The 9,870-nt window shown below is 33.6% G+C and overlaps 1 pseudogene; it reads left to right on the top strand.

Moving 5' to 3' along the window:
* Positions 1 to 8,347, top strand: part of LOC111634547 — a 14,369-nt pseudogene extending 6,022 nt beyond the window's left edge.
* Positions 8,348 to 9,870: the final 1,523 nt, after the last annotated feature.

Here is a 9,870-nt window from a genome sequence, read left to right as displayed (position 1 = left end):
GAGTGCCTAGTAGGTAATGTGCAGATTACCTAGATACTCTGCATATTACCTAGGTAATTTGAGAAATAGAACAATTTTAGCAACTTTAACGGATCACCCTAGTTAATGTGCAGATTAGCTAGGTAATGCGCACATTAACGGATTTCGAGCTTTAGCGGTAATATATATATTAATATTTTTAGACTGTACCTTGAATAACAAGATATTTAAAAATGAATTAAAAACAGTTAATTTCCAATAATAATTTAAAAAAGTATAAGAATTTCGTTTTTTCGTATAAGAAAAATTATTTCTGTAATCTGAAATAATTCCATTCAACAAAATTTTTATTTGCAATTTTAAAAATTATTTGTTATTTAATTTATTAGACTGTAATTTAGTCGAAAAATTAATTTTGTGATCAAAACTGCCCATTTTGTGATCAGTGCTACTCAATTTTTATCTTAAAATTCATTGAAAAATTAATTTTGTGATCAAAGCTTCCCAAACCACTACTACTCGTATGAGACGTGACTGGATGGTAGAATGGTCAAGGGGGTAGCGTACCACTCTGAAACTTTTCAGGGGGTGGTTCGATCGGATATGTCGGCTCCATCCCTCACCACTTGGCCACTTCGTTGTGGGCCTGGTGGAACCCATAATAAACTTGCTAAGTGGTCCTCTTAGTGCCCACAGGACGGAAAGAGTGAAGAGACTAATGAAACCGAACGTCTTTTAGAATATATAAAGTCTTTGGAAAACGACTAAATCAAGTGATTTTACAACACTTGTTTCCATTCTGTCTTCAAAACAGCAGGTTTGTGATGTCGGTCACATTTTTTAAATTATCAATTTAAAAATAATTTTTTGCCAGTAGATAGCGTAACATGTAAAGTCAGCACAACCAATGTAGACAGAAATTAACTGATCCACAGAAATAAAATGAACGTTTTACAGTCGTACGTACGACAATATGTAAGTAAGAACTATCGTAACATTACTGCTGAGTTTTTTCGTAGCAATTGGTCGAACAGCCGAAAAGTGCGTAGCGAACAAACAAACAAACATTCTTATTTATAGATATGGATTGTTACAATTAGCACAGTTTATTTTATTAAGACAGCGCGACACAGCTATTTAGGGTATACACTTAGCCTTAAAGTATATAATTAAAAAATGTCATCGTTGTTGCATTATTTACATTGACTCAGTTAGTGCACATCAGGCTTTGATCTGATGTAAGCCTAGTTCTCACTCTATAGTGATTAAAATTTGTAAACTGTTTTGCCATCTTACTGCGGGTAATTTGTTTGTAAAATTTTGTTGGGTCCCAGGCCATGTGGGTATAAGAGGAAATCAGCTGACACAGCTGCAAAGCCAGCGAGGCTTTCACAGATGGCAATGCCTATTGGAGAAGGTGACTTGAAGTAGTCGTTTTTTAACGACTAGCAGAGAGATGGCAAAATGTGTGGAACTCCTAAGTCCACAATAAACTACATGAGATTAAACCTATAATAGAAAATTGGACAGTATGATAGATCTTAGGTAATTCTTACCGTTTAAAAATTAGACATACTCGGCTGACTCATCAATACCTTTTGATGAGTGATGACTAGCCATTATGTCAATATAGGAATTGTACTGTAAGTGTTAAACACATTCTTTTCAACTGCATTGCTCTTGAGAGAATTCGTAGACAGTATCTTGGAAATGCAAGTTTGGCTGAGATTTTCGGCCAGAGGCCAAATCATGATAAGTTACTGAACTTTATGAAAGTCACAAATATTTAAAAACAGCTTTAATTATTTATGTATACATCTTGTTGTTATATATATATGTAGTGTTATATATTCTCGTTATTGGTTTTTTTGTTATTTTTTGTATTCTTCATTAAACATCTAGTAGATTGCACAATTTTACCATTTGACAAGGCGCAGCTTGGCCTACGTGGCCCTTGCGTCAAAAAACCTTAACAAACCAAACGAAAAATTTTGAAAAAATCGTAATGGATGCAAAATCACGAAAGGATTTAAACACCATTCATTGACAGCTCTCGTTTACTCCGGTACTTAAGTCCAGGTGAATGTATAAAAATACTATTTTCGATATTTACTTCGAGTTTTATGGAAAAAGAATAATTTTTAAAGCGTTTGCCTTTACCTTTGTTCGTATTTTTCAGGTAGAGAAACCTCAACAAGTATCGCTTACAAAGTTTCAAAAAGTGAAAGAATCCTCTTTCAAATATTATAAAAGTTTATTCTGATATTTAAATAATTGATTAGATAAATTTATTTAATGATTAGAAAAATTGCTCATTAAAANCTGTCATATTTACCTGAATGGATAGCAAATCCAATGTACAGGTTTTTTCCAATTTTCTTCATGAGTAAAGTAGGAAAAAGTTATAAGAAGGACGTTGAAATAATTCATCGTTTCGAGGAAAAGGTAAACTCAACTTGTTAATGGAGTTTTGTGTTTTAATTTAAGTAATTAATAATTCAATTTATTGCGTAGGTGTTCAAGGAAAGAAAAGAAAATTTTGTGAAAAAAATGCAGCAGCAACATTCCTTAGACAAAGAAACAAGTAATGAAGAAGAACAAAAGATGAAACCAAAACAGCGTTTTATCGATTCCCTGTTGGATCTTCATGTCAAACAAGGTTTATTATCGGAAGAAGACGTTATCAGAGATATGGGAGGCACTATTTTTGCGGTAGGCATAATTTACTAAAGATCTAATCGACAGTAATTTTGCATTTTTATGATATTATTTTTATTATTCTGAAGTAATATAATGTTCTTCTAAACAACGTATTGAAATATAAGTAATTTTATAAACAGTTGACCAGTGACANATAAGTTACTGAACTTTATGAAAGTCACAAATATTTAAAAACAGCTTTAATTATTTATATATACATCTTGTTGTTATATATATTTGTAGTGTTACATATTCTCGTTATTGGTTTTATGTTATTTTTTGTATTTTACATTAAACATCTAGTAGATTGCACAGTTTTACTATTTGACACGGCGCAGCTTAGCCTACGTGGCCCTTGCACCAAAAAACCTTAACAAACCAAACCAAACATTTTGAAAAAATCGTAATGGATGCAAAATCACAAAAGGATTTAAACACCATTCGTTGATCTCATTTACTCTAGTACTTAAGTTCAGGTGAATGTATAAAAATACTATTTTCGATATTTACCTTGAGTTTTATGGAAAATGAATTATTTCTAAAGCGTTTGCCTTTACCTTTGTTCGTATTTTTCAGGTAGAAAAACCTTAACAAGCATCGCTTACAAAGTTTCAAAGAGTGAAAGAATCCTCTTTCAAATATTATAAAAGTTTATTCTGATATTTAACTTATTGACTAGATAAATTGATTTATTTCAACTAATAATTAGAAAACTTGCTCACTAAAAGTGTAAATTAAATTTTAGAATAAAATATATTTAAACTAAGTAATTGATTATATTTTGATTATTTGTAAGGTAGCCGACCCCGTGGAGATAGGGAACTTGAAAACCACTCCACGGCATCTGTGTAAGGTTGCCGTCTCCTAGCTGGGATCTATTAATCCCGCGTCAGGATGAATCTAAGGGAAGGTTGTATATAGGCTGTGACGGCGGAGGCAAATGATGACAAGTGTTTTATACAAGAAGGCCGTTTATTTTTTAACATTTATGCTTACATCGACAATCCACTGTCCTTCACTAGGTTCTCGCCTCTTCGCATCTTCGACGAGAACTTCGGCGTCGGTCTGGCTCCGGGGCGGACAAGATGAGGTCGCTGAGCAAGGTGGACAATCGGAAGGAGGAAGTGGCGGAGTCCAAAATTCTTGGCGACGACACACCACAATATAAGTCACGACCTTTCGTGGAATACAGAGGAGAGCTCCCTCTGACCTTGAATTTCAGATTTTTATAGTTTTTTCTCCAACTATTCGGACTTCTGATTGGCCCCTCTTCCCCTTTCTCGCTTCCCGATTGGTCTCTCTTTTGTTTTAGGATAAACCGAGACCGACTCGGGTCACGGGAAAGGTCCGATTCCAGGTGTCTGCTCGACGCCGTTTTGTCGATTGTTCTTGGGGATTGTTGACAAAATTGCAAGACTCGCGCTCATAATTTAGATCCGTTACTGGCGATTTCTGTCTTCTGGTTGCTCGAACGATTATATGCAATGATTTATCTTTCTTAAATCTCTCTCTCTTCCGAAATTGTTTCCCTAGATTGATTGTTTATGAGCGCTGGGGTGAAAGTTCTACCTGCATATGACCACTTGTCTCTGACTTATAACTTTTCGTTCTGACATTGACAGTTCGTGTAACACGTGTTGGAGTTATCCGAGACTCGTTGTCTACATTTTGTGCCGCGTTGTTTAAATTATGGGATTTTCCTCCCCCTCTCACATTTAATCTATCGTTATTATTTAATTAAACATAAGAATACTGCGATTTACATGATTTCGAACCTCGGTTGAATCCTCATATATTTTCTAAACATACTTTGTTCAAATTTGCCTTGTGTGTGAGGAGGGTAAAATATTTACAGAAATTATTTCATTGTTTGAAAATAAAATTGAGACTTATCACGAGGAAAGTTAAAAAACTAAATTTCACTTCTATGAAAGTAAAGGAGAAATGAAGGTGTTCAATTCAATAGGTCATTTGTTTGTAAATTAGCCAAAACAATCAAGATAAAATAGGAAAGTGAAAGTAATTAACATGCAATTAATTCCTTATCAGTTTTTTTTATTTTTCCTTGATTTCTATTAATGGCCTTTTCTTTATTTATTGCCAATTGTCATTTGAAATTCTACTTTATTTAATACGAACAATCAATCAANTGTAAAATAGTAGTTTGTAAATTTGTAACTCAGTTCCGTGGGTTATTATCTGTTTTCAAATAATATTTTTGAGTATTAGTTAATCAAATTCGTTTTATAAACACATTTGAAAGTATTCAAAGCAAGTAATGTCTGTAATGATGACCGAAATATTTTGTAATCCGAAATAATTCAAGTCCATAATAACCAAATGACCGAAAACATGTAAATATATGTGAGATCCGAATAGTCCCTGGGTCTAATTAACAATTTAAATATAAAGTTTAAAATAATGAAGTAAATTATTTTTTCATTTTGGTGTGAAAATAGCGGTTTTCTAACGTGGAAAAACTGATACAAGAGCCACTTCCTTTAACGAAAGTTGAAGCATCGTTTGTTTTTCCACTTACCTAACACAAATATCACCACCATGGGAATTGTCGACCCCTCAATAATTCCCCTTTCCTTTGTTCACGTGAGAGAATCCAAATATGATGATTGGTCACAAATCATGAGATATAGTCAAAGATCTGCTTGATTGGAGGAGTACGTCAGGGAATCTCATATTGAAAAGAAGTTACCATATTGTNCTAGGTTCTCGCCTCTTCGCATCTTCGACGAGAACTTCGGCGTCGGTCTGGCTCCGGGGCGGACAAGATGAGGTCGCTGAGCAAGGTGGACAATCGGAAGGAGGAAGTGGCGGAGTCCAAAATTCTTGGCGACGACACACCACAATATAAGTCACGACCTTTCGTGGAATACAGAGGAGAGCTCCCTCTGACCTTGAATTTCAGATTTTTATAGTTTTTTCTCCAACTATTCGGACTTCTGATTGGCCCCTCTTCCCCTTTCTCGCTTCCCGATTGGTCTCTCTTTTGTTTTAGGATAAACCGAGACCGACTCGGGTCACGGGAAAGGTCCGATTCCAGGTGTCTGCTCGACGCCGTTTTGTCGATTGTTCTTGGGGATTGTTGACAAAATTGCAAGACTCGCGCTCATAATTTAGATCCGTTACTGGCGATTTCTGTCTTCTGGTTGCTCGAACGATTATATGCAATGATTTATCTTTCTTAAATCTCTCTCTCTTCCGAAATTGTTTCCCTAGATTGATTGTTTATGAGCGCTGGGGTGAAAGTTCTACCTGCATATGACCACTTGTCTCTGACTTATAACTTTTCGTTCTGACATTGACAGTTCGTGTAACACGTGTTGGAGTTATCCGAGACTCGTTGTCTACATTTTGTGCCGCGTTGTTTAAATTATGGGATTTTCCTCCCCCTCTCACATTTAATCTATCGTTATTATTTAATTAAACATAAGAATACTGCGATTTACATGATTTCGAACCTCGGTTGAATCCTCATATATTTTCTAAACATACTTTGTTCAAATTTACTTTTTGTGCGAGGAGGATAAAATATTTACAGAAATTATTGCATTGTTTGAAAATAAAATTGAGACTTATCACGAGGAAAGTTAAAAAACTAAATTTCACTTCTATGAAAGTAAAGGTGAAATGAAGGTGTTCAATTCAATAGGTCATTTGTTTGCGGATTAGCCAAAACAATCAAGAAAAAATAGGAAAGTGAAAGTAATTAACGTGCAATTAATTCCTTATCAGTTTTTTTATTTTTCCTTGATTTCTATTAATGGCCTTTTCTTTATTTATTGCCAATTGTCATTTGAAATTCTACTTTATTTAATACGAACAATCAATCAACAGTAAAGGAAATTTCTACTCACTGATAATTATTTTTCTAAATTGCGTGTTAGGAAATAAATTTNCGTCATTTTTGAAATTCCTGCGGAAGTCACCAGTCCTTACTTTTATCAACAACACCAGACTTGAAGGGAGAAGGTTGGGGTGTGTCAGAGTAATGTTTCTTGTTTATTTTTTAATCTTTAATTGTTATTTGTTAAAGAAATGTCTCATCTTTGTCTGAATCAAATCCGTATTATCTCCAAACGCGTGTTATAAAACTGATTAACTGGTGTCAAGGAATCCTGACGTAGATCTAGACTTAACAGTCCAGATCGGTTTAAAATATTAACAGCCCTCCTAGAAAAAGATTTAGAGATCGGATCTCTCGATCCGAAACTCCGAGAACTAGTTTTACCAACTAGCCGCCGAGTAAGTGATATAAGAGTATTAACAACTCCGTACCCCTGGCTAATCTCACATATACGTCGTTATATTACGACATGAATGGTTTGTCGTAAGTCAAGACAATTCAAGCTGAACGATGTGTATTTAGCTTTTTTTTCGTTCGACTAATTACACAGTTTGTGGACAATTTAACGTTTATTTCGTCTATTGATCGAAGACATTTGTGCTAATAGAATTAATCTGATAATATCGAATATGGGGAAAAAGAATTTTTAGTTTCATTGAGGAACTGACACTTAAATCAAGTCTGTCATCTGACACTAACTTCATTTGCTCCCTGCACATTATAGTACATATCATTATTCGTTCTGCTGTAACATATATCTGTGTAATGTTTATTATTACTATTAGTATTGTCTATTTTATACTACTGTACAGTACATGTTATTCTACTCTCAAGTTATGTATCATATCGGTTGATTTGTATCGATCATCTCACTATCTGTTCATACCTCTTCTCTATTGTCATACTGTTTGTAAGTTATCTCTCTGTTATTATGTATGTAATTATCTGTGCTTTGATATATCTCTGTATTTAACCCGATTATGCTCCGGCGGTATCGGGAGTAAATAAAGATAAAGATAAAGTACGAAGAACTATGTGAACCGCTTGCTGCAAGGAATGTGATAGTGCATTGTAAACTGGTATGACATCAATATGAAAGATGTGCGGCATTCGTGCATTCCATATCTTAATTTTACAAGTTTATTATACAGTATTTATTTTACTGCAGATGTCAATTATATAGAAAGCAATTTTACATTCCTTTTCAACATATTTTAATATCAGGGTTACGATACAACCGCCCACGCCATGTCATGGACTCTTTATTTCTTGGGAAGATTCCACGAAATACAAGAGAAAGAGTATCTAGAATTGCAAGAAATTTTCAAAAATGATTTCAATAGGGATATTACTGTCGATGACCTGACGAAAATGACGTACTTAGAATGCGTAATTAAGATAACTTCTTAATGTTTTTAAATATACTTAAAGATTAGATTTATATGTTAAAAATTTCAGGATTCGATGAGAATTTATCCTACTTATCCTGTAATTGCAAGAAAAAACCCATCGGAAATGAAAATAGGTAATTTTTTAACATCTTATAATTATTGAAAAACTAATTGCATTTTATATTTGTTATTGACTCGAAGCATTAAATCGTTGTCATTCAAACAGGTAATTACGTGTTGCCTGCAAATTCGACTCTTTTCATAAATATCTATAGCATCCATCATAATCCTTCTGTTTACGAAAATCCCGAAGTGTTCGATCCAGACCGTTTTTTTACCTGAAAACTATAAAAATCTTCATCCTTATGCATATCTGGCATTTTCTGCGGGTCCACGAAATTGTCTCGGTAAGTAATTAGTGAATAAATACAAAAATAAAAAAATTATGTCATTAAAATAATTTATTTACAGGAAGTAAACTTGGCATGATTATGACAAAAATGGTTTTGGCAAATATTCTTCGTAATTTTAAAGTTTACTCTTTGGATCCTCAGGATAAAGTCGTTATCTCATTCGCAACTATATTGACCACAATATCGGGTATAAGAATGTGTGTAGAAAAAAGATGAATGTTGTAAGATATTAAATAACCTGAAGATTATATAAATTTGTAATAAAAATTACCGCAAACAAAGGACTGTATCATATAATCTAGACGGGTGCATTTAGAAACTGTATCGAAATAATTCTACCTATTATTAAACTATACTCATTAATTGTAATTCATATTTTTATAGATAAAAAGTACGAAAATAAAATGTATATGGTTATTGTTATTAAATCTGCTTCACAATAATACTATTTTTTGCTGTTTGTTGCATTTGATTTATTTATAACATTGATAATTTCTCATATTTAAGTGTACGTAAATTCAGTGGCGTAGCGTAGTGGAGGCGGCAGGGGCGGCCCGCCCTGGGCGGCACTTTTTAGGGGGCGGCAAAATTTCACAATAAATAATAATACAGGTATACCTCGCCTTACGTCGGTAATTGGTTCTAGGAGAACGACTTAAGTCGAAAAACGACGTAAGTCGAATTTACTTGTCTCTAAATCTATTTGTCACTAGGCTAAACCATAAATTGCCAATTCCTGTTCCGTATTTTATTTATTAATGCATTTTTAATAATGTATAGTTAATAAGGATCTATTTTAAGCTTACAAACAAATAAATTTTAGTTTTTAATATAGTACAGAAAAAAGTAATCTAAATTTACGAATGCATATACTGTAAATACAGTACATACTTGTAAATGTACATATTTTAATATGATTTTATGTGCTTTAAACATTTTTCTAGTGATATTAAGACTTCAATATTTGTAGCGGACAGACGTAAAGTCGAATAAAATGACTTAAATTTAATTTTTATTTTTCCATATAATGTTTTGACAAACGACGTATAATCGGGAACGACGTAAGTCGAGGTATACCTGTAATATCTTTAAAAATTTTAACCATTTTATTTCATATTTTCATCGCACCGATTCGCGATTCGGACCGATTGAAATGAGCACGGAATAGTGCTATTATCCGGACAGTCCGGACAGTCCGGGAATCCGACTCACCGTCCGGTGAACTATTAAAAGGTGGCAACACTAGCACGGAATTTTTCATTACTTACTCTGTGATGAAACTGAATTTTATCTTGTAAATTGAGATACCTAAATAACGAAACGGCGAAATTTTCCTTTGCCCCAGGCGGCTGACAACCACGCTATGCCACTGCGTAAAAAATTTAACTGTTTTTAACGATCTGTTGTTCGTATTTATCTGTATTGTATAAAATGGGCCGGACATAGATGATTAAGATAATAATGTGTTAGATACATAGTACTTGTATTTCATTTTATTATTATTTTTTTAAGATTCATAGAAGAA

This window comes from Centruroides sculpturatus, unplaced genomic scaffold (genome assembly GCF_000671375.1).
Source record: "Centruroides sculpturatus isolate CEXI.00-Female unplaced genomic scaffold, Cexi_2.0 scaffold861, whole genome shotgun sequence".
Taxonomy (NCBI): domain Eukaryota; kingdom Metazoa; phylum Arthropoda; class Arachnida; order Scorpiones; family Buthidae; genus Centruroides; species Centruroides sculpturatus.
Note: the sequence above shows the minus strand (reverse complement) of the source record. Positions and strands in the feature narration are given on the sequence as shown.